Source organism: Stenella coeruleoalba (assembly GCF_951394435.1).
Source record: "Stenella coeruleoalba genome assembly, chromosome: 11".
Classification (NCBI taxonomy): Eukaryota; Metazoa; Chordata; class Mammalia; order Artiodactyla; family Delphinidae; genus Stenella; species Stenella coeruleoalba.
Window position 1 is genome coordinate 57,728,178 of NC_137157.1, and position 26,580 is coordinate 57,754,757.

Consider the following 26,580-nt stretch of genomic DNA (forward strand, 5'->3'; position numbering starts at 1 on the left):
TTATTACCTTTCTTGTTACCAAATTTGCCAAGTTCCTGAAAAATACTTGTTTTTTGAAAAAACAAATTAGAATTCTGGATCTCTTTTGAGTGACAGTTTCAGCAGCATCCTGTATTGCAAAGGGCTTGGGAATTTGTTGACATACATCTATTTTCTCTGACTCCCAACTCCTCCATCTAGGCTTTATAGTCTATTTTTAAGTCTTGCTGCTGTGCTCTATATTGCGGGAGCTCTTTTCCTGAATTATTTATCATTGTGTGGAGCTGAATGGAGCAGTATGTTTTTTCACCACTGCTCATTAGAACCCGTGTGTCTGTCTTCAACTTGGTTGACAGATTTGGTTCATGTTAAATCCCACTGGTCCATCCTCGCAAGGCTGCAAGGCAGTGTGGGAACAGGCCACAATCTGTGATACATTGTAAGATCATTCAGGCTTTTAGATTATTGTTATTTTGTTTTGGCAGCAGTGGGAAAGATAGAAGCTATGCAATGTTCTTTCCTTAGTCTCTGCTCAAAGGTAGAGATTGTTATGCTGATTTTTGTGATGAAGCTTATTTTATGTTTTTTTTTCTTTTTCCCCGCCCGTCATCCCTCCCTCCTTCCCTCTATTTTATGTTTTTATAGTTGTATTTTCAGGAAAGATGAGGGAGGAATCCCTACAAAAAGCACAGCATTAAATCAAGCTTCAAATTTAGTTATAAATATGACCCAGATACTTAGGGGCACTTTGAAATTCTCTGGTCTTGGGGTATGGGTTTTGGGGAATTTGTTTGTTTTGTTTGGGAATATTTCTTTTCATTGCCTATTCTTTCACCATCTTACAGATTGTAGGCTTGGAAGAAGGATGGCAAATCTAAGAGTGAGGCAATTATTTTGAATATTTCTTCCCTTTTCTATTTTCTAGTGCATCAGAACTGATGTTTATCTTTTGTCTCCATCCAGTGTTTTTTCCTGCATCTTTTGTTTTCTCTGATGTATGAGCACACTACTATATATATATTCTTTACTTGTAAAAATGTTTTCCCCTTTCATATCATTGTAGGCGGAAGTAGGTGGCTGTCACTCACTTGGGCAGAAGAGTAATCTTGTTTGTCCCCACTGCCCTGTTGTCCATCTCTGAGTTTGCTTGTACCTTTTTAAAAAAAGTAATGGTATAGATTTGGTTCCCATTCTTGGAGTAATGATGAAATGCTTTTATATTTTGAACCAGAACAAGCATTTTGGCCTTCTGTTGCTGCTTTTGGTCAGTGCTGCTGGCTGAGAAACTGGTATCTCACTGCTCAGTGATTCCAGTTTTTATCATTATCATTTCACTACCCTGTGATAGTGGTTCTCAGTTACATAAATCCCACATATCTCAGCAGGACCTAAGGACAGCCCCACTCACTGACTGTTTTCCTGACATTTCACTAAACTTTCTTTGGACTTTGTCAGCCAAGTTGAACTAAACTAAATTTACTGTCTTTCCCCTTGTGCTTTTGCTCTCCTCCAAGTTATCCTGACTCTCTTCTTTAGCAATACATTTCCAAGATTTCTTGAAAAATCCAGTGCAAAACTATGTTCTTTAGGAAACTTTCCATGGTTCAAACTACCCAACTCTTATTAATTTGTATGTACTCCTAGTTTTTGTAGTTATTGGGGCTTCTATTTTCAAGTTACTGATGATGTAAAGTATAGTCCCTGAACTCTAGGAGGTCTAATCTTAGGGGGGAATCAGAGATGAATGGACTTATTTTTCTAATTATTTTGAATTCTTTTGGTTTTAAATTTCACATATATATTTTTAAATTCCAGATTCCAATTGTAAGAGCAAGAGCAAGTGTCTTGTTTTCCATAGAAGAAATCTGATGAACTGTTCCTACTGCTCTCAGCATGTAGTAGACAGCCACCTGCCTTAACATGAGGCAGTCTCATTAGATAATAGGTATCAATATAGGGAAAGAGGGATCCTAAGTATTGGATATTCTCTCTTTTGAATCTTTTATAATGGTAAGAATACTAAGACTTTACAGTCTTACTTGGAATTATATTTTGGAGACTTAAATGACACAGATTACAGACTGAATGTCCAAAAGACATGCTTGGTTTCTGAAATAGCCATCCAAGTTTTGTCTGCATAACAAAGTTAGAGCCTACTTATTACTGGCATGCTAGAAGGGTGGCTTACCTGAGCAAAAAGTCTATCCCTGACAGTCCTATGGTATAGCTGTGCATTCTTAATAGATTTGAGTTTGTATTAGTTTACTGTGAAAGTCTTTTAGGTGACATTCAAACCCAGAATTGCATATTATCTGCAGGGCTGTTAACCTCATTTCCAACCCCCCCTTGACACTTTGCATGAGAGTTGAGTTTACCTTAGAAATCTTATTTCAGATCTAGGGTCCCTGACCTTTCAAGAAATGGAGCTATGTTTCATTTTCCTGACGCTTCTTAGATCATTTGATGGTGTTAAGGTGCTAGGGTAGGGGTAGGGGGTAGGAGAGTGAGATTTGGTAGCTTGAAAGTTCCTGGGTGAAGACTAGGAGGAAAGCTACTTGAGGATACTTATTTGCTTAACCCTTCTATATGAAATCAATTTCCTGACCACTTATCCTGCCTTCTTAGCCCCACCACAGCCACATCAGCTGAGTTCTCATTCCCAGTGCTGCTAACTGTGTGCAGAGTTAGGGAATGGTCTCCAAGCCTGCCCTTACTTCTGGCACCAATTTCAGAGTTTGGGGGTCCCCAGGACCACTCTTGGGTTCAATAATTTGCTAGAAGAACTCGCAGAACTCACTAAAAGGTGTTCCACTCAAAGTTATGGTTTATTTCAGCAGAAGGATGAAGATTAAAATCAGCCAATAAAAGAGACGCATGATGCAGAGTCCAGGAGGGTTCAAAATGCTGAGCTTCTGGTTGTCCTCTCCCAGTGGAGTCATGGACAGCATTAACTCTTCCTGGCAATGATGCGTGACAATACACATAAACTACTGCCGATCCAAGAAGCTCACCCAAGCCTTGGTGTCCAGAGTTTTTACTGGGACTCCATCATCCCATAGATGTGGTTGATGGCCTATGTAGTCAACCTCAGTCTCCAGCCCCTCCTCAGATGGAGTTAATACTATGTGACAAAGTATTGTACAAAGTCCCCACCATAAATCACATTGTTAGGCTATCTGGCACAGCTCAAGGCCCCCCAGTGAACAAAGATTCTTATCAAGCAGGATATTGCAGCAGCTTAGGATTACTTCCAGAGTTCTAAAGGCAAAAACCAGAGTTCTTTTGGGCAAGGTTAAATTCTTTACGACATACTGTGCCTTAGGCCCAACCAAGAAAAAGGGGAAGGGAACTAGTTTAAATTTTTAATTTTTTTTTTTGGCTGCATGGCACGTGGGATCTTAGTTCCCCGAGCAGGGATCAAGCCATGCCCCTTGCAGTGGAAGCGTGGAGTCCTAACCACTGGACCGCCATGGAAGTCCCTAGTTTAAATTTTTTGAACCACGTAGATTTATTTTCTGGTCAAAAAGTTAGATATATATAAATTGAATTTTTTTAAAAAGTAGGTGCAAGTTGATAGAGCTCCCAGGCACCTGAGAGAAGTAAATTCAGATCATCTCTGGTGGAACGTACCTCAACCCTAGCTTCAAAGAATTCCCAGAGATAGGTTGCCAACAAATATGAGCTAATAATAATAATATCACAAGTAAACAAGTCACTGTGAGCAAGTGTCAGCAGAAGCAATTGATCCAGACCCACAGGAACTTCAGATATTGGGATTATTTGCTATCCAATGCAAAATAAGTATTTTTAATGAAATAGGAGTGTGACTAAAAACCATAATGAACAAAGAAGAGGAAAAAAGCAACACTGGTTCGTTTGTAAAATAAGCCATTAAATATTTTAGAAGTAAAAGAATATAATTCAAAGTTAAAAACTCAGTGCAAAAGAACTTGTACTTCTGGTCATGGTGGAATAACAAGAAGTTGATTTATGCCCCTGCCTTAAACAAATAACTGTACAAAATGTATTTTAGAAACTGCTCTCAGATATTGGACAAAGGGTAGCAGAGAACAGTGACACCTGAAAGAAGGGAAAAACAAACAAGTTGAGCCCTATCATGGCCCCACATTCCACCTAAAGAAAGTTTCCAGGCTACAGCAGCTAGATTGGGAAAGGATACCCAAGCAGAGCTGGCAGTCTCCCTGAATTGAGGAGACAGAGGTAAAAGTTCGGGGAAGCCAAGGCAGCTAGAATTTGTGGGCAGAGGGCTTCATAGGAAAGAGAGCAACAGAGATTTCCCGAGGTTTCCCCTGAACCTTCATGGTCCAGTACAGTAGCTACTAACCACATGTGGATATTTAAATAAAAATTCAGTTCCTCAGGTACAGTAACCACATTTCAAATGCTCAGTAGCCATGATTTCATCACCACCGAAAGTTCTATTGGATTTTAACTGCCTTAGACTCTTTAGCTGTCAGTTCATGATTAATGAGGAAACTAACCCAAGGCCAGAAAAAGATCATTAGAAAGCATTAGTCGGAACTGGAATACAGGGCCATGAGTATTTTGTTTCCACTAGCCAGCACAGAAGCCACTCTGACATCTGGGACATTGAGTGGAGTCCTTAGAAGGGTATTGCCTTAGTAATGGTGCCAAATTAGCCACAGTTTAAAGGATTTTCCTAACAAAGCAGAAGAGCAAGCTTCAGAAGGATCATATTGTTTTCAAGTCACTTATTAGTAGAACAAAGTTCAAAGTTAAAGAAATTTAAAGAAAAACTCTAGCAGCTAACAATGCAAAATTTACAATGTTTGGCATCCAATCACAAATTGTCAGGCCGTACAAAGAAGCAGAGAGTATAGTAAATATTGAGGAAAAAAACCTGTCAATAGAAATAATAGATGACAGACTTAGACAAGGATACTGTAGCCACTTTAACTATTCCATAGGTTCAAAAAGCTACAGGAAAGATTGCACATGTTAAGTAGAGACATGGAAGATATAAAAATAACTCAAATAAAACTCCTGAAGATGAAAATTGTAATGGCAGAAATGAAAAATATAGTGGACAGGATTAATAACAGATAGGCATTGCAGAAGAAAAAAATTAGTGAACTTGAAGGCATAGCAATAGAAGCATCCAAAATGAAATATAAGAAAAAGATTGAAAGTATAAATATACAGGGTTAAGAGAATAATGAGTGGTGGGACAACATCAGAGAGCCTAAGAATACATATAATTGGAGTCTCAGGAATGTGGGAGTGGGCACAGAAAAAATATTTGAAAAATAATGGCTGTATGTTTTCTAAATTTATTGAAAACTATAAACTCACAGATCCAAAAGCTCATTTAAGGTTTTCTCTTCACTGATTTTAAGCAGTTTGATTATGATATGCTTTGGTATAGCTTTCTTCATGATCTTTTTGTTTTGGGTTCTTTGAGCTGCTTGGTTCTATGAGAACCCAAAACAGAAGAATCACGAAGAGAGCTGTACCAAGGCACACCTTAATCAAATTGCTCAAAACCAGTGAAGAGAGAGTCTTCAAAGCAGACAGGAACAAAACCAAAGACAAACCCCTCCCAAAACACTATATACAGAGGTGTTATGGGCTGAATTATATCCCCCCAAATTTGTATGTTGAAGCTCTAACCACAGCACCTCAGAATGTGACTGTATTTGGAGAAAGGACCTTTAAAGAAAGGGCCCTAATCCAGTCTGACTGGTGTCCTTATAAGAAGAGGAAATATGGGCACTCAGAGGGACACCAGGGGCATGGAGGCACAGAGGAAAGACCGTCCGAGGACACAGTGAGAAGGTGGCCATCTGCAAGCCAAAGAGAGAGAGGCCTTAGGAGAAACCAAACCTGCTGACATCTTGATTTTGGAGTTCTAGCTTCCGGAACTGTGGGAAAACAGATTTCTGTTGTTTAAGCCTCCTAGTCTGTGGTGTTTTGTTATGGCAGCTCTAGCAGATTAATAAGGTAAGAAATACGGCAAAGTTTTCATCAGAACCATTGCACGCTATAAGATATGGGAGTGATAACAAATTTCTAAATGAAAAATACCTGTAAACCTTTGGAGTGATAACAAATTCCTAAATGAAAAAAACCTGTATACCTTAAGTTGTATATGCAGCAAAAATACCTTTCAAAATTGAAGAGGATGGACTTCCCTGGTGGCGCAGTGTTTAAGAATCCGCCCGCCAATGCAGGGGACACGGGTTTGAGCCCTGGTCCGGGAAGATCCCACATGCCGCGGAGCAACTAAGTCCGTGTGCCGCAAACTACTGAGCCTGCACTCTAGAGCCCGTGAGCCACAACTACTGAGCCTGCATGACACAACTACTAAAGCCCGCGCGCCTAGAGCCCATGCTCCACAACAAGAGAAGCCACCGCAATGAGAAGCCTGCACACCGCAACAAAGAGTAGCCCCCACTCACCACAACTAGAGAAAGCCCGCGTGCAGCAACAAAGACCCAATGCAGCCAAAAATAAATAAATAAATAATAAATTTAAAAAAAAAATTGAAGAGGAATATGTGCAGAATGGGCAAATCTCCAGAGTCAGAAGATACATTCATGGTTGCTTGGGGCCAAGTATTGGGAGAAAATGGGAAGTTATTAATGATGCATATAGGGGTTTCTTTTTGGGGTGGTGAAATGTTCTAAAATTGATTTGACGATGGAAGCACAACTCTAAATATACTAAAAGTCATTGAATTGTGCACTTTAAGTGGGTGAATTGTATGCTATATGAATTATACAAAATACAAATAATGAAGATGAAATAAAGCCTTTTAAAAATATGCAAGAGCTGATAGAAGTAATCACCATCAAACTACCAGTATAAGAAATGTTAAAGGCAGGAGAAAAATACGCCAGTTGGAAATTTAGATCTATGTGAGAGAATGAAGAGGATCAGAAATCTATGTAGAACATATTAGAGTTCTCATATTTGAAAAAGGTCACTTAAAAGATAATTGGCTATTTAAAACAAATAATAAAACTGTGTTGTGGGATTTATGACATATAGAAATAAAACGTGTGACAGCAGTTGCCCAAAAGATTGGGAGAAGTGAAATAGAAGTATACTGTTCTAAGGTTCTTACAGCATGCAAAGTGGTATATTACTTGATGGTACACTGTGATAAGTTGAAGATGTATACCCTAAATCCTAAAAAAAACACTTTTAAAAAGAAAGCAGAGAGGTATAGTTAATAAGCCAGTAAAGGAGATAAAACTGAATCATAAAAATGCTTAATTAATGTAAAGGATGTCCAAAAGGGGAAGATGAACAGACTGGACAAATAGAACACAAAAAGCAAGGTGGTTGATTTTAATCCAACAATATCAATAATCACATTAAATGCAAATGACCTAAACACTATAATTAATAGGTGGAAATTATTAGATTTCATTTAAAAGCAAGACCTGATTGGGTGCTATCTACAAGAAACCCACTTTAAATATATTTAAAGACACAGACTAAAAGTACAGGGATGGGAGAAGATATATTATGCATACAGTAATCAGAAGAAAGCAGGAGTTACTATATTAATATTAGACAAAGTAGGTTTCAGAACAAGGATATTACCATAGATATAGAGGGGTATTTCATGATGGAAAGAGGATCAGTTCTTCAAGAGGACTAACAATTGCAAATATTTATGCATTCAATAACAACTTCAAAATACATAAAGCAAAAGTAATAAAACTGAAAGGAAAAATAGAGAATCCACTGGTATAGTTGGGTATTTCAACACTACTCTCTCAATAATTGATAGAACAGTAAGTAAATAACTTGACCTAGTTGACATTTATAGAACACTCCACTCAACAACATCATGATACATGTTTTCTAGTGTTCACATAATGTTTACTAAGGTAGACCATATTCTGGGCCATAAAAGTAGTTTCAATAAATTTATGATTTAAATTATACAAAATTGGGCTTCCCTGGTGGCGCAGTGGTTGAGAGTCTGCCTGCCGATGCAGGGGACGCAGGTTCGTTCCCCTGTCCGGGAAGATCCCATATGCCGCGGAGTGGCTGGGCCCGTGAGCCATGGCCGCTGAGCCTGCGCGTCCAGAGCCTGTGCTCCACAACGGGATAGGCCACAACAGTGAGAGGCCCACGTACAATAAATAAATAAATAAATAATACAAAATACATTCTTTATCATAAAGGGAGTAAATTAGACAACAGTAATAGAAAAATATCTGGCAAATTCCCAAATATTTGGAAATTAGACACTGAATTAGATATAGTTCAAAGAAGAACAAGAGAAATTAGAAAAAAAATTTTAAAGAGTGAAAGTGAGAACACGACATAGCAAAATTTGTGGGATGCAGGACTTGAAAGGAAATTTATAGCATTAAATGCTTATATTAGAAAGTAAAAAGATCTAAAATCACTGACCGAAGCTTCCACTTTAAGAAATTAGAAAAGCAAACTTAACTCCAATTAAACAGAGGAAAGGAAATTGTAAAGATCATAGCGAAAAATCAGGAAACAGGGACTTCCCTGGTGGCGCAGTGGTTGAGGATCTGCCTGCCAATGCAGGGGTCACAGGTTCGATCCCTGGTCAGGGAAGATCCCACATGCCGCCGAGCCCGTGAGCCACAACTACTGAAGCCCATGTGCTGCAACTACTGAAGCCCACACGCTCTAGAGCCCATGCTGCAACTACTGAAGCCTGCGTGCCTAGAGCCCGTGCTCTGTAGCAAGAGAAACGCACCGCAATGAAGAGTAGCCCCTGCTCACTGCAACTAGAGAAAGCCCGTGTACAGCAATGAAGACCCAACGCAGCCAAAAAAAAAAAAAGAAAAAATCCGAAAACAAATAGAGAATATCAATGAATTCAAAAGCTGTTTTTTTAAAACAATTAACAAAATTGATAAACTTTTAGCCAGACTTAGAAAAGGAAGAGAGAGCACATTACCAATATCACAAATGAGAAATGGGACATTACTGATGTTTCTACAGCCGTCATAAAGATAATAATGAATACCACAAATCATTCTATGCCAGTAAATTTGACAATTTAGATTAAATGGACAAGTTCCTTAAAAGACATAAATTGCTAAAGCTCAATCAAAAAGAAACAGATAACCTGATATCTATTAGAGAAATTGAATTGTAGTTTAAAACTTTTCCACAGAGTAAGCTCCAGGAGGAGAGGGCTTCACTGCTGAGGTCTACCAACAATTTAAGGAAGAATTTATGTACCATTTCTACATAAACCTTTGAAAAACTCAGATGAGGAGGAAATACCTCCCAGCTCATTTTTTGAGCCAAACTTTACCCTGATACCAAAACCAAACACATAAGAAAACCACAGACCAACATCTGTTATGAACATAGATGAACAAAATTTTAGTAAATTGAAGCCAACAATTTATAAAAATGACAATACAGTATGACCAAGTACGGTTTATCCCAGCAATTAAAGGTTGGTTTTGCATTCAAAATTCAAACGATGTCATTCACTGTATTAATAGACCAAAAAAGAAAATAACATACGCTTATCTGAAAAGAAATAGGAAAAGCATTTGAGAAAATTCAACTTCCATTTGTGTTAAAAATTCAACAGATTAGAAGGGAACTTCCTCAATATGATAGACGGCATCTTTTAAAAAAAATTTTTTTTTAATTTACTCATGTGGCTGTGTTGGATCTTAGTTGCGGCATGCAGGATCTTAGTTGCGGCAGTGTGCGGGCTTCTCTCTAGTTGCGGCAGTGTGCGGGCTTCTCTCTAGTTGTGGTGCACGGGCTCCAGAGTGTGCAGGGTCAGTTGCCTCGTGGCATGTGGGATCTTAGTTCCCTGACCAGGGATTGAACCCGCGTCCCCTGCATTGGAAGGCAGATTCTTAACTACTGGACCACCAGAGAAGGCATCTTTGAAGAACCTACAGTTAATACTATACTTAATGATGAAATACTGAATTCTTTGCTCCTAAGAACAAGAACAAGGTGTGAATGTTTGCTTTCACCACTTCTTTTCAACATAGTACTGGTGATTCTCGCCAGTGCAATAAAACTGTTTTCCCACTGCAGAGGACATCATCATGTATATAGGAAATCATAAGGAATTAAATTAAATTTAGGATGGTTGTAGGATACAAAGTCAGTTTATGAAAATTGTATCTTTATATACTTGGAAGAGCAATCTGAATTGAAGTGGATGAAACATACCATTTACAAATAACATAAAAATATGAAATTCTTAGGGCTCAATTTAACAAGACACATGTGATAGCTGTATACTGAAAAATACAAAACATTGCTTATGGATCAGACTCAATATTGTTAAGATTTCAGTTCTTCCCAGATCTATAGATTCAACACAATCCCAGTCAATTGATAGGCTGACTCTAAAACTTAACTGGAAACACAAAGGGTCTAAAATAGACAAAAGAAATTTGAAAATTAAAATCCAAATTGGAGGACTTTTACTACCTGATCTCAAGACGTATTATAAGGGTTTAGTAATTAAGATAGTGTGGTACTGGCGTGAAAGTAAACATATAGATCAATGGAAGAATATAGAAGTCCAGAAATAGATCCACACTTCTATGGTCAGTTGAGTTTTGATAGTTCCCAAAGCATTTCAGTGGGGAAAAGGTATCTTTTTAGTAAGTAGTCCTTAAATAATTAGATAACCATTGTAAGGGAGGAAAAATCTTTTTTCTTTCTACTCTTCTAGGTTCTCAGTTGGTTCTCACAAAAGACATATTAACAAGAGAAAAATACGTTCATTAACATGTGTATCTCATATATATGTGGGAGAAGCTCTTGAATCAGTAACTAAAAGGTTCAGTTAGAACTTAGGTTTATATAACTTAACAAAGGAACAATAAATTTTTAGAGATGTGACAAGACAAAGAAAAGGACCTTGAGTCTCTGGGGGTGGCAAATTGTGGGAAAGCAAACACTAGTTAGTGAAGATTGTTTTGTAGAGTCCTCTGGTGCCATCTCCAGACTGGTAAGGGTTGTCTCATGTGATTAACTTTTGTCTTCCCTGGTAGAGAGGGGAGGAGGACACCTTTGTAAATTTAACTCCTGCTTTTAGGCAAATACAGGGAGGGCGGAGAGCTTTTCTTGCATCTGTTTTTCAATTGCCTTCTCCTCAAAATAATCCTTAGAAGTGGCACATTGAGGGGTGGCAAATTCTGCTACATTTCACTACATTAAAAAAAAACAAAAAAACATACAAAAAATTCTAACCTTAATTGACACCATCAAAAAATTAACTCAAAATGGATTATAGACTTATATGTAAGGGCTAAAACTATTAAATTCTAGAAGAAAACATCTGAGAAAATCATTGTTTTCATAGATTAGGCAAAGATTTCATAAGATGAACACAAAGTATTAAAAATTTGGTAAGTTTGGGCTTCCCTGGTGGCGCAGTGGTTGAGAGTCCGCCTGCTGATGCAGGGGACACGGGTTCGTGCCCCGGTCCAGGAGGATCCCACATGCCGTGGAGTGGCTGGGCCCGTGAGCCATGGCCGCTGAGCCTGCACATCCGGAGCCTGTGCTCCGCAACGGGAGAGGCCACAACAGTGAGAGGCCTGCGTACCACAAAAAAAAAAAAAAATTTGGTAAGTTTTATTTCATCAAAATAAAATTTCTCTTTTAAAGACAATGGTAAAGAAAATGAAAGGACAAGTCACAGACTGACAGTAAATATAAGTTTAAGAAAGTACTGGGACTTCCCTGGTGGTCCAGTGGTAAAAATCCACTTTCCAATGCAGGGGACGCGGGTTTGAGCCCTAATCCGGGAAGATCTCACATGCTGTGGGGCAACTAAGCCTGCACGCCACAACTACTGAGCCCACGCACCTCAACTAGAGAGCCTGCGTGCCGAAAACTACACAGCCCACACGCCCTGGAGTGCACGCGTCACAACTAGAGAGAGAAAAACCCGTACGCCGCAACTAGAGAGAAGCCCGCGGACTGCAACTCCCACATGCCGCAACAAAGATCCTGCGTGCTGCAACTAAGGCCCAATGCAGCCAAAAACAAAAACAAAAGGAAAGTACTTGTCTACAGCCATACCACCCTGAACGCATCGATCTTATCTATAAGAAAGTACTTGTATATAGAATATATGAAGAGCTCTCATAACTCAGCAGTAAGAGAACCCAATTAAAAAACAGGCAAGAGATGTGAACACTTTGCCGTAGAAGTTACGGGGTTGGCAAATAAGCCCAAGGAAAGATGTTCAACATGAGGGCTTCCCTGGTGGGGCAGTGGTTAAGAATCCGCCTGCCAATGCAGGGGACACGGGTTCAAGCCCTGGCCCGGGAAGATCCCACATGCCATGGAGCAACTAAGCCCTTGCACCACAACTACTGAGCCTGCATGCCACAACTACTGAATCCCACGCGCCTAGAGCCCATGCTCAAGAGAAGCCACTGCAATGAGAAGCCCGTGCACTGCAGCGAAGAGTAGCCCCCACTCACCGCAACCAGAGAAAGCCTGCGCACAACAACAAAGACCCAACACAGCCAAAAATAAAAATAAAAAATAAATAAATCAAAAAAAGTTCAACAAGAGTCATTAGGGAAATGCAAATTAAAATCACAAGATACCACCACATAACTATTGTTAGCATGACTAATCTTAAAAAAGTATGACTGGGGACTTCCCTGGCGCCACAGTGGATAAGGATCCGCCTGCCAGTGCAGGGGACACAGGTTCGAGCCCTGGTCTGGGAAGATCCCACATGCCTTGGAGCAACTAAAGCCATGCGCCACAACTGCTGAGCCCGCGTGCTGCAATTGCTGAAGCCTGCGTGCCTAGTGCCCATGCTCCACAAAAAGAGAAGTCACCACAATGAGAAGCCCGCTCACCACAGCCAAGAGTAGCCCCCACTCGCTGCAACAAGAGAGAAAAACCCACACGCAGCAATGAAGACCCAACACAGCCAAAAAAATAAATAAATTTTTAAAAAGGGGGCTTCCCTGGTGGTGCAGTGGTTAAGAATCCACCTGCCAATGCAGGGGACACGGGTTTGAGCCCTGGTCCGGGAAGATCCCACATGCAGTGGAGCAACTAAGCCCGCGAGCCACAACTACTGAAGCCCGTGGTGCCACAACTACTGAAGCCCGTGTGCCACAACTACTGAAGCCTGTATGCCTGGAGCCTGTGCTCCGCAACAAAGAGAAGCCACCGCAATGAGAAACCTACATGCCACAGGAAAGAGTAGCTCCCACTTTCTGCAACTAGAGAAAGCCCGTGTGCAGCAACGAAGACCCAATGCAGCCAAAAATAAATTAATTTATTAAAAAAAAAAAAAAAGCAAAGGGGAGTGTGTCAAAACAAAGAAGATACAAAAATAAATAAATAAACAAAAAACTAGAGAATGGTCTAATGAACCACCATGATTTCAGTACCCAGTCAACACACTTTTTTTGTTGTTGTTATTATTGAAGTTGGACTAGAGACTTCCCTGGTGGTCCAGTGGTTAAGAATCCATTTTGCAATGCAGGGGACGCTGGTTCGATCCCTGGTCAGGGAACTAAGATCCCACATGCCGTGGGGCAACTAAGCCCGTGCACTGCAACTACTGAGACCATGCGCTCTGGAGCCTGAGCCCACAACTAGAGAGAAGTGTGCGCGCTGGAGCGTTGCATCCCACGTGCCACAACAAAAGATCCCGCATGCCGCAACAAAAGATCCCACGTACCGCAGCTAAGACCCGACGCAGCCGAAAATTTTTAAAAGAACAAAAAAAATTCTTATACAGGTTTTGTATGAATGTAAGTTTTCTTTTCTCTAAGTTAAACAGCTAGGAGTAGGATTGCTGAGTCATATGGTAGGTTTATTTTAGCTGTATAAGAGACTACCAAACTGTTATCCAGAGTGGCTATACCAGTGTATGAGAGTTCAGATGCCCCATATCTTCACCAGGAGTATCAGTATTTTATATTGAAAACCTTTACTCATTTTAAAGTTGGGTTATTTTCTTATCATTGAGTTTTGAGAGTTCTTTATATATTCTGAATACAAATCATTTGTTGGATACATAATTTGCATATGTTTTCTTCCATCTGGTAGCTTGTCTTTATTTTAGAAGTATCTTTTGCAGAACAAAAGTTTTTAATTTTGATAAAGTCCAACTTGTCAGTTTTTTTCTTTTTTGGATTGTGCTTTTGGTATCTTATTTAAGAACCCTTTGCCTAATCTCAGGTCACAAAGATTTACTGCTCCTATGTGTTCTTCTAAACATTTAAAGTTTTGCATTTTACATTTTGATCAACAATCCATTTTGAGTTCATTTTTGTGTGTAAGTATACAGTTTAGGTCAATATTCATTTTTTGCATACGGATGTCCAGTGGCTTCTATACCATTTGTTGAAAAGACTGTCCTCGCTCCGTTAAACTGCCTTTGCATCTTTGTTAAAAACCAGTTGGTATGTTTGTATGGATCTGTTTCTGGACTTTCTTTTTCTATTCATCGTGTGTTCTTCCCTTCACCAATTCTATACTATCTTGATTACTGTAACTTTATAGTAAGTCTTAAGATTGGTAATATAATTCCTATAAATTTGTTTTTCAAAATTGTTTTGGCTATTTTGCTTCTTTGCCTTTCCATATACATGTTAGAATTAGTTTGTCTGTATCTACAAAGAATCTTGCTGGGATTTTGAGTAGACCTGTACTAAATCCATAGATCAATTTGGGAAGAATTGACATCTTTGCTGTGTGGAATCTTCCAGTCTGTGAAAATGGTGTATCTCCCCATTTATTTAGGTCTTTGTTTCTTTCTTCAGTGTTTTGTAGTTTTCAGTATACAAACCCTGGCCATGTTTGGTTAATTATATACCTAAGTATTTAATTTGGGGTGACAGCAATCATAAATGATATTGTTTTTTAAGTTTTGGTTTTCAGTCATTCATTGCTAGTATATGGAAATTTCATTGATTTGACAGTGTTGACTTTATGTCCTGTGATCCTTCTAAACACATTTACTACTTCTAGTTGGGTTTTTTTTTCTTTTTGGTAGATGACTTGTATGTTGTCTGTGAAGCAGTTTTTATTTCTTCCTTGCCAATCTGTGTACCTTTTATTTCTTTTTCTTGGCTTATTGTACTAGCTGGGACTTTCAGTATGATTTTGAATAGTAGTGGTGGTAGTGGACAACCTTGCCTTTTTTCTGATCTTAGGAAGAAGGCGTCAGTCTGTAGGTTTGTTATGGGTGCCCTTTATCAGACTGAGGAAATTTCCTTCTATTCCTAGTTTGTTAAGAGTTTTTATTATGAGTGGGTATTGAATTTTGTCAAATGCTTTTCTGCATTGGTTGAAATGATCATGTTTTTTCTTCTTTTGACTCAATATAAAGTGGATTACATTGACTGCTTTTCAAAAATTGAACCAGCAGGACTTCCCTGGTGGTCCACCGGTGAAAATTCCATGCTCCCAATAGAGGGGGGCTGGGTTTGATCCCTGGTCAAGGTACTAGATCCTGCATGCTGCAACTAAGAGCCTGCATGCTGCAACTAAAAGATCCCTCATGCCGCAACTAAAAAAAAAAAAAAAAAAGATCCCGCACGCCACAGCAAAGATCCCGTGTGTCATAACTAAGACCCAGTGCAGCCAAATAAAAAAAACAAAACAAAACTGAGCCAGCTTTGCATTCTCAGAATAAACTCCACTTGGTTGTCAGGCATTGTCCTTTTTATGTTTCACTGAATTTCATTTGCTCATATTTTACTGAGACATTTAGCATCTTTGTGAGGATATTGGTCTATAGCTTTCTTGTAATTTTTTTTTTTTTTGCGGTACGCGGACCTCTCACTGTTGTGGCCTCTCCCGTTGTGGAGCACAGGCTCCGGACGCGCAGGCTCAGCGGCCATGGCTCACGGGCCCAGCTGCTCCGCGACATGTGGGATCCTCCCGGACCGGGGCATGAACCCGTGTCCCCTGCATCGGCAGGCGGACTCTCAACCACTGCGCCACCAGGGAAGCCCGTAATTTTTTTAATATTAAAAAAATTCTTTTAATTGAAGTATAGTTGATTTACAATGTTGTGTTTATTTCTGCTGTACAGCAAAGTGATTCAGGTATATATATATATATATATATATATATATATACACACACACACACACATATATATACACACACACATACACATTCTTTTTTTAATATTCTTTTCCATTATGGTTTATCATAGGATATTGAAAATGGTTCTCTGTGGTATACAGTAGGACCTTGTTGTTTATCCATTCTATATGTAATAGCTTACATCTGCTAACCCCAACCTCCCACTCCATCCGTCCCCCAGCCCTCTCCCTCATGGCAACCACAAGTCTGTTCTCTATGTCTCTACATCATTTTCTTGTAATATTTTTGCCTGGTTTGGATATCAGGGTAACATTGGCCTCGTAAAGTAAGTTGGGAGTTGTTTCCTTCTCTTCTGTTTTCTAAAGAGATTATATAGAATTGGTAGTTTCTTCTGCAAGTGTGTTAAAATTTACCAGAGAAAATATCTGGACCTGTAGATTTCTTTAATAGTTAGGGGTTATTCAAGTTATCTAATTCATCTTGGGTGACTTGTGATAATTTGTGGTTTCCAAGGAAGTGGTCTGTTTCAACTAAGCAATTGAATTTATTGTGTTTAGAGTTGTGTGTATACTCCCATATTATCCTTTTAATGTCTGTAGGATCTGTAGTGATATCTTTTTTTTTTCATTCCTGTTATTATTATGTGTGTTTTCTTCCTTTTCTTTTTTGTCAGTGTTGCTAGAGATTTGTCAATTTTACTGATCTTTTCAAAGAACCAGCTTTTGGTTTCATTGATTTCCCCCCGCCCCCGTTTTCAGTGTAGTTGATTTGTGCTTTTTATTATTAACTTCATTCTGATTACATTGAGTTTATTTTGCTTTTTTTTGTTTGTTTGTTTTTTAGTTTCTTAAGGTAGAAAGTTAGATTATTGATATGAGACCTTTCTACTTGTATTAGTCAGCTCAGGCTGCCATAACAAAATACCACAGAATGGGTGGCTTAAACAACAAAAAATTATTTCTTACCGTTCTGGAGGCTGGAAAGTCCAAGATCAATATACTAGCAAGGTAGGTTTCATTCTGGGGCCTCTAGTCGTGGTTTGTGGGCAGCTGCCCTCTAGCTGTGTGCTCACATGACCTCTTCTTGTGCATGCCAGCAGAGAAAGAGCAAACTCTCTAATGTCTCTTCTATAAGGGCACTGATCCTTTTGGATCAGGGTCCCGTCTGTATGATCTTGTTTAACCCTAATTCCTTCCTTAGAGGCCTCATTCCATATATAGCTACACTGGGTTAGGGTTTCAGCATTTGAATTTTGAAGGGACACAAATATTTGGCACATTACACTACTTTTCTAATATAACAATTAGTGCTACATATATATTTCCCTCTAAGTACTTCTTAAGTTTGCATCCCACACATTTTGATATGTTTTATTTACATTTTTGTTCAGTTCAGAATATTTTCCAGTTTCTCTAGAGACTACCTCTTTGACCCATGGATTATTTAAAGTGTGTTGTCTAATTTCCAAGTGTTTGTAGATGAACGTGTCATATATTTATTATTGATTTCTAATTTCCATTATGGTCAGAGGAGATACTTTGGATTATATCAGTTTTTAAAAATTTGTTCAAGTTGTTTTATGATTAGCATATATGGTCTCTCTTGGTGAATGTTCCATGAGCACTTGAAAAGAATGTGCATTAATGTTTTTAGTTGGAGTGTTCTATAAATGTCAACTAGATCCTGTTGTTTGACGTTGTTGTTCAGTTCTTCTATATCCTTGCTAATTTTTGGCCTAATGGTTTTATCTATTCCTAAAAGAGGGGTGTTGAAATATACAATTGTAATTGTGCATGTCTATTTTTCATTTCAGTTCTTAGTTTTTGTTTTGTGTATTATGAAGTTCTGTTGTTAGGTGCATAGACATTTAGAATTGCTGTCGTCTTGGTGAATTGTCCCTTTTTATCATTATATAATGCTCTTCTTTATCCCTGGTAATTTCTTTGCTCAGAAGTCTACTTTGTCTAATATTAATTTAGTCCTTCCAGCTTTTTTTTGGCTAGTGTTTGTATAGTGTATCTTTTTCAATCTTTTAAAATTTAAACTAATAGACTATTATTTAGAACAGTTTTAGGTTTACAGAAAAATTGAGCAGAGGGTACACAGAGTTCCCATATGCCACCCTTCACCAGTACACATACAGTTCCCCCTGTTACTTAACATTTTACATTACTGTGGTACATGTGTTGCAATTGATGAGCCAATATTGATGCATTATTATTAACTAAAGTCTGTAGTTTAAGTTAGGTTTCACTCTTCGTCTTGTACAGTTCTATGGGTTTTGACAAATGTATGTCATGTATCCACTATTAAAGTATCATACAGAATAGTTTATTCTGTTTGCTTTTAATTCACCTCTATCATTATATTTGAAGTGACTTTCTAAGTTATTTGGACAATCTCTCTCTTTTAATTGGCATTTTTAGACTATTTACATTTAATATAATTATTGATATTTTAGATTTAGATCTACATCTAACTTGTTTTTTCTTTGCTGTTTCTATTTTTAAACTGATGATTCCCTCTTCCTGCCTTTTGAGTCATTTGAACATTTTGTAGTATTTCATTTTACTCATTTAAATTTATCTTTAAGGTTTTGACTATCTTTTTGTATAGTTTTTTAACTGGTTGCTCTAGGGGTCTCTCTCTCTTTCTTTTTCTCTTTTTCTTTCTCTCAGCATATACAGACAAACACAAATATACATATGTGTATGTGTATGTGCATATACACGCACCTAACTTGTATTTACAGTCTACTTAGAGTTACTATTTTGCCATTTCAGGTGTAATGTCAAAACCTTTACATCATATAGGTTCCTTTCCTTTTCCCCCCTTAATATTATAGTTGTCCTGTCCATTACGTTTATCTATATACATTGAAAATTTCATGAGATAATCTTACAATTTTTGCTTTCAAACATCAAAACATATTTTAAAGAACTCAATAGGAGAAGAATGTTATATGTAACCAGATATTTAGCATTTTTGTTTTTCTTCCCTCATTCCTGGTATTCCAGGTTTTGTTGTATTGTTTCCCACCTTTTTGAACAACTTTCTTTGGTCATTCTTTTAGAATAGGTCTGCTGACAATGAGTTCTTTTAGTTTTTCTTCATCTGAGGATGTCTTTATGTCATCTTTATTCCTAAAGGTTATTTTCTCTGCACACAGAATTCTGTGTTTATGGATCTTTCCTTTAAGCACTTTAAACATGTTATTCTGATTCCTTCTAGTCTTCATAGTTTTCTGATGAGCAATATGAAGTGATTCAAATCACTGTTCCCTTAATAAGTCCAGCATCATTTTTGACTTGTTACTTTTAAGATTTGTTCTTTGTGTTTAGTTTTTACCTGTTACATTGTAACGAATCTAGGAGTGGATTTTGTTGTGTTTATCCTGTTTGGGAATTTCTGAGCTTCTTAACTCTAGGTTTATGTCTTTTGTCAAGTTTGTGAAGCTTTCAGCCATTATTTCTTAACATGTTGCACCACACTCTTTCTCCTCTCCTTCTGGGATACTGATGGACCAAATATTAGACTTTCTGATATTTTTTACAGGCCCTTGATAATCTGTTCTCCCCCTCCCCATCTTTTTTCTTTTTATTGTTCAGATTTTTTTTTTTTTTTTTTTTTTGCGGTACGCGGGCCTCTCACTGTTGTGGCCTCTCCCGTTGTGGAGCACAGGCTCCGGACGCACAGGCTCAGCGTCCATGGCTCACGGGCCTAGCCGCTCCGCAGCATGTGGGATCTTCCCAGACCGGGACATGAACCTGTGTCCCCTGCATCGGCAGGCGGACTCTCAACCACTGCACCACCAGGGAAGCCCTATTGTTCGGATTTGATATTGATTCATATTTGATGCTTCTACTGAAATTTGATTTGTCTTCAATTTGAACTTGATCAGTCTTCAAATTCACTGACGCTTCTCTCATTTCTGTTCTGCTGTTGGACCCATCAAGTGAGTGTTATGTTTTTGTTGCTGTATTTTTTAGTTCTAAAATTTCCATTTGGTTCCTTTTTACAGCCTCTATTTCTTTCTTGAGACATTCTGTCTTTCTGTTAGTTTCAGGAGTGTTTTCCCTACATTTTGGGAGCATATTTTATAATAGCTTTTTTAATAGCTGTCAGATAATTTCTACATATGTGTCACCTCCATGTTGTATCTGTTCATCTCTCTTCCTGCAGATTGAGATTATTTTGGTATTTTGGATGCTAAGTAATTTTGGATTATATCCTGAAATTTTTGAATATTATTAGGGTCTGGGTCTTGTTAAATGCCATGGTGAATGTTGACTTTTATTTTAGCAGACACTTGACATGGTTGGGTTCAGCTTGCAAATTCTGTCCAGCCTTCAGTGGATGGTGATTCCAAAGTTATTTCAGTTTTCTTAGCTTTTACAGTGCTATTTAGATCTGCTTTGCATGTGCACTACCCATTAACTCATATGGGACTTGGCTGGTGGCTATTCTCATAGTTCAAAGTGACCTACTATTAGGAGATACATGGTGAATTGTTTTAGGTATGAGAGGTCATTATGAGAACATCTCAAATAGTTCTGAAAAAAATGTATACATACATGCCTGCATGTGTGTACTAAATCTGTATGTGAATCTGGGTGACTGTTGTACTAGTTTTGCAAATTCTCTGTATATTAAAACTTTCTCAAACAAAAATTTGGAGGCCAAAAATATATATATAGGTCAGAAACATGCCATTCTTCTGCTTAAAAACTCCCGGTGGTCTCTCATCTCACTAAGTAAAAGCCAGATTCCTTTTAGTGGTCGTTTGGCCCTTCAGGATCAGCTTTCATACCCCCTATTGGCTTTTCGTCTCATTCAGAGTAAAAGCCAGAATTCCTTTTTCTTTCATTCTTCTATATGACCCTTAATTTATTTATCTTATATTCCTAGAACTTATTGTAGTGTTTGGCCAATAGTAAGAACACAAGCACACAACAAACGTGTTTGAATGAATGACTGGTTGTCTTTGTGACGGGTTTTATTATTTTCCTCAGGATGTCTGAACCCCACCTGTATGTTATTTTGTGTTATTTCAGGCCTTGTACCACCTGTAATGTCTATTACTTGCTGTAGCAATAGAGATCATTACTGCCTCTCCTTAGGCTCTTAAAAATTAGGACCTGAAAGTCATTTTTAAGTCCCAGAGCCATGCATACTTTGAAGAACTATTACTCTCCTTTCCTGGTGTCCTTTGTACCACTTTCTTCATTTTAATCTGTTTATCCTCATCCCCATCCATATGCTCTATTCTCATTCTTTTTCATCAGTTCTATCAGTAAGGTACCTTCATGGTTTCCTCATTATCCTGTTTTATAACTAAAGTGTTTTCCCCATCATTCTGGGGGCAGATATGGGAGGAGGAACAGATAGCTACTGGTATCCTGTGTTCAAAATGAAAAATGATTCTATTAAATATAGCTTGCTGGAAAGAATTCTCTGTAACTAGATTTGCCCTTAGTTTCTAAAGTTCAGCCCAGTAGCTTTTAGGCAAAGACCATTTCTCTGGCCTCAGTTATTTTGCAGGAGAGAAAAAAGCAAAAGTAAATTTAAACGTGAACTTTTAATTCAATACACATCCACAGCTCGTTATTCTTCTCTAATAAGACTCTATTTTGGCATCTCAACCTATATAGCAGAAAAGAGCTGGTGCTGTGTCTTTAAAAACTATCCAAAGCAGTGTGGAGGCAGGCTTGTCACTGAAGTGCTTGAATGAGAGCGAGAAGAGGAGGTGGAAGGGGGTGCTCTTGTAGCGTGTGTGTGTTCCCGCACACGCGCATTCACACATGTGAGTGTGACTGTTGGCAGAGCTCTAGGTGGCATCCTTCTGAACAGCTGGACCATGGTCTGCTTCAGAGCTGCTTGTCAGAGCAGTTAGCTTGCTAGAGACGCAGCAGCAAGGATCAGTAGCGTTTCATTCAAGGGTGATGGGGGCGGGAGGGGACTGTGGGCGGGGGAAGAGGCACAGGTTTCCCAGAAGGAATTTCTTCCGGCAAAATTCCTGCAGAACAGATTCTTACAATGAAGTCTCCATTAATAATGTGAGCTCGCTGTTGGTTTAAGTGCAGATCCATCTGGGGTGAGTTTTGGATAATTTTCTCTCTTTATATAAAAGTCCTTGAACTCCACAGACTGGGTAGGGAAGAAGCTGGAAAGATAGATATCTTTTGTATCTTGGCCAATTTAACTGTATAATACACATTTGGGAAATTAGATAATTTTCAGGTGTTAAGCTTGTGAGGATTTTGTGAGCATTTTTGTTTTTTATCTTTAAAATATTTTTAAAATTAGGTGTGCTAGAACTTTTACTCTAGTCAGATTCTACCTCTTCTATGGCTATTTCAAGTGATGCTTCATTCAGATTTAGCTTATAAGAATAGTGGTGATTTCTGTTCTTTTTGGTGATGCTGTTGACACACATTGCAGGAAGCAGGGAATCCCCTATAAATATCCTTCACTGTGTCATTCCACACCCGGTTGGTGAATATGTCTCTCTGTCCTATGTCTTTACGTAACTGTCCCCTAGTCTTTAAATGTGTTAAGAAGAAACATGTCACCTTTGCTGTGTCTAGGAAGCTTTTTTGATTATGAACATCTTAGGAGGAATTTATTCAGCCTTTTTACTGAAACATGCCTTTTGACGTTGAGGTTGTCATAAGAATTTCCTGTGGGTTTACTGCTTATTTTGAATTACTTGTTTGTTTCTTATAATTGGCTTGTTTTTGTTTGCTGGCCTTGGTTTCTAAAGAGTGCAGAGATGGGATTCCCTCTGCCTCCAGTGACGTAGTGATTTTGTTTGCAGTCTTTTTCTTCTGAGAGGGAGGGAACAGAGAGAAGGAAGAAGAAAAATCCATCCAAAGTGGTGCATTCTCCCATCTATGCCTAACTGGGTACTGTTGAACAGAGCTGAAGCCAGAGTGGGATGTTGTTAATGATAGGGATGCTCTTTTGTTTGTTTCCTTTTTGAATAGGCTGAGGCCAAAGTCAGGATTGCTGAAACAGAGTGCCTGAATTAACCCTATATATTCTGCTGCTAATGAATTTTACTTAATTGCTTTTTGTAAATATGGAATGAAAAAGAGCTCTTAGCAGGTTTCTGGAACCTAGCAAACACGAGTAATTCTAGGTTGGGTTTTGGAATTTGGAATTTTTCTACCTTATTTGCACTGGTCCTGAGCAGGCAGTTTGTACGCTCTTTCTCAGACCTCAAAAATAGGTAGCTATATAAAATTCCTTGCCACTGTAATTAGAGTGAAACCCTCAGTTTTGAATGTATGAAGCTAAAGTAAAGCTTAGGAAGAAATTGTTATATTCTTAGGTGTGGACTTAACTTACCTTTTTTGGATTAAGAGTTTGGGCTTCCAGTTCCTTTTTATGCAACTCCATATTAAGAATCTGATCTCTGGAGGACTGCCTGCAGAGGCCAGTGTGAAAAATTCAGTAGACGAGAGCCTAGGAATATTTTAGGTTTGCCTGTGGATGTGTTTGGATAACATATGTCGAAAAGTGCCTTTAAGAACTTGCTGGTTTATTTTCTGTCCTGATACTCTTTTCTGTTCTGTGCTCTCATTTATTCTAAGTTCTCTGTGTTAAGTGAAAAGAGTAATGTCTGTTTTTTAGCTTACATTATGCAGTCCTATTGTTATGGTAGTTCAATTAATATTTATTACAGCCATAAATATTTCCAACTAACAAAATTCTAGTTTTATCTGGGGAGAAGGAGGGGGAAGAAAAAGAAAGACAATCTTAGGGTAAACCAAGAGCATTCTGGAAGAATGAGCAACCTATTTAGAAGGTTGCCAGAAACCAGGGCTATAAAGGTTAATAGAAATTCTACTGCATCCTTGCATCTCAATATTGCAGCAAATATGTGGATAATTTCTTGCTAGCTTTTCAGGAAACCCCTGTCGTGGACAACCCTCATTAATTGTTGCTGGGAAACTGCTCTGACGTCACTGGGAGCAGTTCCCCATCTGCAACGAGGACAGGAATAGCCTTTGAGGGGGAAGAAAACTGCTGTGAAGTTAAAAGATGATGGTTTTGTTAACTTGGTTTTCCTTCCATTTGGGAGTGGGTGGGATAGACCTAAAGACTTCTTAAATGTTTCAGTCATTAGCAATGGAAAAATTATTAAGAGGTCTTTTTGTTTCAGCTGAAAGTACGTTTTTTAATCTTCATTTTCTAACCATCAAGGTTTTAGAAAAGGTCAAGGAAAGAAAAGCTGTTGAAAGATGTTGGAGAAGTAAGATTTGTTTCTTTTTATCCTTCCTTTTTTTTCACTTTTTTTTTTAAAGGAAAAAGAAAAGATCAAGGACTGCTTTTGCAGAAGATGTTTAGCATCACCTTGTTTGGGATAATTAAAAATGTGATAATGTTGGAAGAACTTTCTGGCAAAATTGATGGGGACTATTTCTGTGCCTAAAAGTTACCATAAGTACTTTTCTCCAAAGTGCTCCTCTCCTAGCCCACCTACTCTCACTGATTTATAGCCTGTTTAGGAGCTTCTTTTTTGGAAAAGCACACATAGTAGCTAATAAATGTTTGGACTCTGGATTTAGGCTCCCTGAGTTCAAATCCTAGTTATGCCAATTGCTGGTTCTGTGACCTTGGACAAATTACTTAACCTCTCCATTTCTTCATATGTAAAATGTATGAAATGAAGATAATAATAGTATCCACTTCCTAGGATTGTTTTGAGGATTAAAAGAGTTAATACATGTAAAGCCTTTAAGATAGTTCCTGGTTATCTTAAAGGCTTACTTAGCATTAGCTATTGTTAATATTTAGAAATTAAACAGGAGTATACGATTTGTATCTTCAGATCACCTGTAATTTTTGGGAAAGCCAGAAGAGATTTTCAAGCCGTGTAGGATGTTGCATGTTTAAAATGAATATAAGTATAATCTAAATATTTAAGATTAAAATTGACACTTTTTTTTTTAATAAATTTATTTATTTAGTTTTGGCTGTGTTGGGTCTTCGTTTCTGTGCGAGGGCTTTCTCTAGTTGCGGCGAGCGGGGGCACTCTTCATTGCGGTGCGCAGGCCTCTCACTGTCGCGGCCTCTCGTTGCGGAGCACAGGCTCCGGACACGCAGGCTCAGTAGCTGTGGCTCACGGGCCTAGTTGCTCTGCGGCATGTGGGATCCTCCCAGACCAGGGCTCGAATCCGTGTCTCCTACACTGGCAGGCAGATTCTCAACCACTGTGCCACCAGGGAAGCCCCAAAGTTGATCCTCTTAGGAAGTATCTTTTCTAATTTGATGCTCATAGGCCAAATTGTAAACACCTTCCCTCAGATTAACAGCTCTGTTTTTCTTTCTTTGGCCATCATTGATCTTTTGACTTCTGTAGATGATGACTTTTTTTTATTGTTTGTTTGTTGTTTTTTACTTTCTTCCATTGGTTCTGATCTACTTTAAAATCTTAGGACACTTGGGCTTCCCTGGTGGCACAGTGGTTGAGAGTCCGCCTGCTGATGCAGGGGACACGGGTTCCTGCCCCGGTCCGGGAAGATCCCACATCCCGCGGAGCGGCTAGGCCCATGAGCCATGGCCTCTGAGCCTGCGCATCCAGAGCCTGTGCTCCGCAACGGGAGAGGCCACAGCAGTGAGAGGCCTGCATACCGCAAAAAAAAAAAAAAAAAAAAAAAAAAATCTTAGGACACTTGCCTTTGGTGTCTGCCTCTGAAACTTTGTGTTCTGCTTTTCTCTATGTACGTTGATGTGGTGGTGTTCTTTCTCCATATATTTATGAGAGTATAAGATTTATATGAAGTCCTATATATCAAGACTCCTTAAATCAACTTGCTTAAAAGATCTAGGCTCTTTAATTTTTGTCAGTTTGATTACTATGTGTCTTGGTGTGTCCCTCCTTGGGTTAATCCTGTATGGGACTCTCTGCACTTCCTGGACTTAGGTGACTGTTTCCTTTCCCATGTTAAAAAAATCTAGGATCTTAAATGGACCAAATATCAAATCACAAATATTTAAATATCCAGTATCTCCATGCCCTTTTACCTTCTTTTAATTTCATATTAAAGACGTAGAGTGTTACTCTTGTGTGGTTTTTGAGGCTTCGCCTTTTGGATTGCTGTCTAAACTATGAAGGTACACTGACAAGAGCTAGTAATGTGTGTAACATTTATAGTGAAGAAAATACCTTTCTGTGTAAAGTTTTATTCTTTCCTCCCTATTAATTTTCTTAAGCCAGTGAGTTTTAAGGAATACTGGTTACATATCTTTTCCAGTGGAATATATGGGGAAAGAGAGTTAATATTATTAAAAAGGAGAGCATAAATTGAAGAAAAATAAAAAGTAAGAAGCACTATGCAGGTGAATGTCCTTAAAGTCTAGGTAGGCACTGCCAAGGGATGTGCTAAGTGGACATTATGTGTTGCTGGGGGAACGTTGAGAAACACTATGATTAGATAATGCGACTGGCCTTGCTTCTGGAGTGAACTAAGGGGGAAATTTTTTATCTCCAAAACTCTTGAACATATTTATCCTAGGAAGTTG

General features: G+C 38.5%; 1 protein-coding gene across 17 annotated transcripts in view; it reads left to right on the forward strand.

Moving 5' to 3' along the window:
* Positions 1-26,580, forward strand: part of R3HDM2 (R3H domain containing 2) — a 148,652-nt gene that overhangs the window by 57,868 nt on the left and 64,204 nt on the right. Inside the window, exon 1 of one of the 17 annotated variants that reach the window (XM_079936720.1) lies at positions 22,112-22,144. The exons of the other annotated variants lie outside the window; for them this stretch is intronic. The gene's annotated coding sequence lies outside the window, so the exon portion shown is untranslated. Of the gene's footprint in view, positions 1-22,111; positions 22,145-26,580 lie in introns of those variants that run through there. 17 annotated transcript variants of the gene reach the window in all.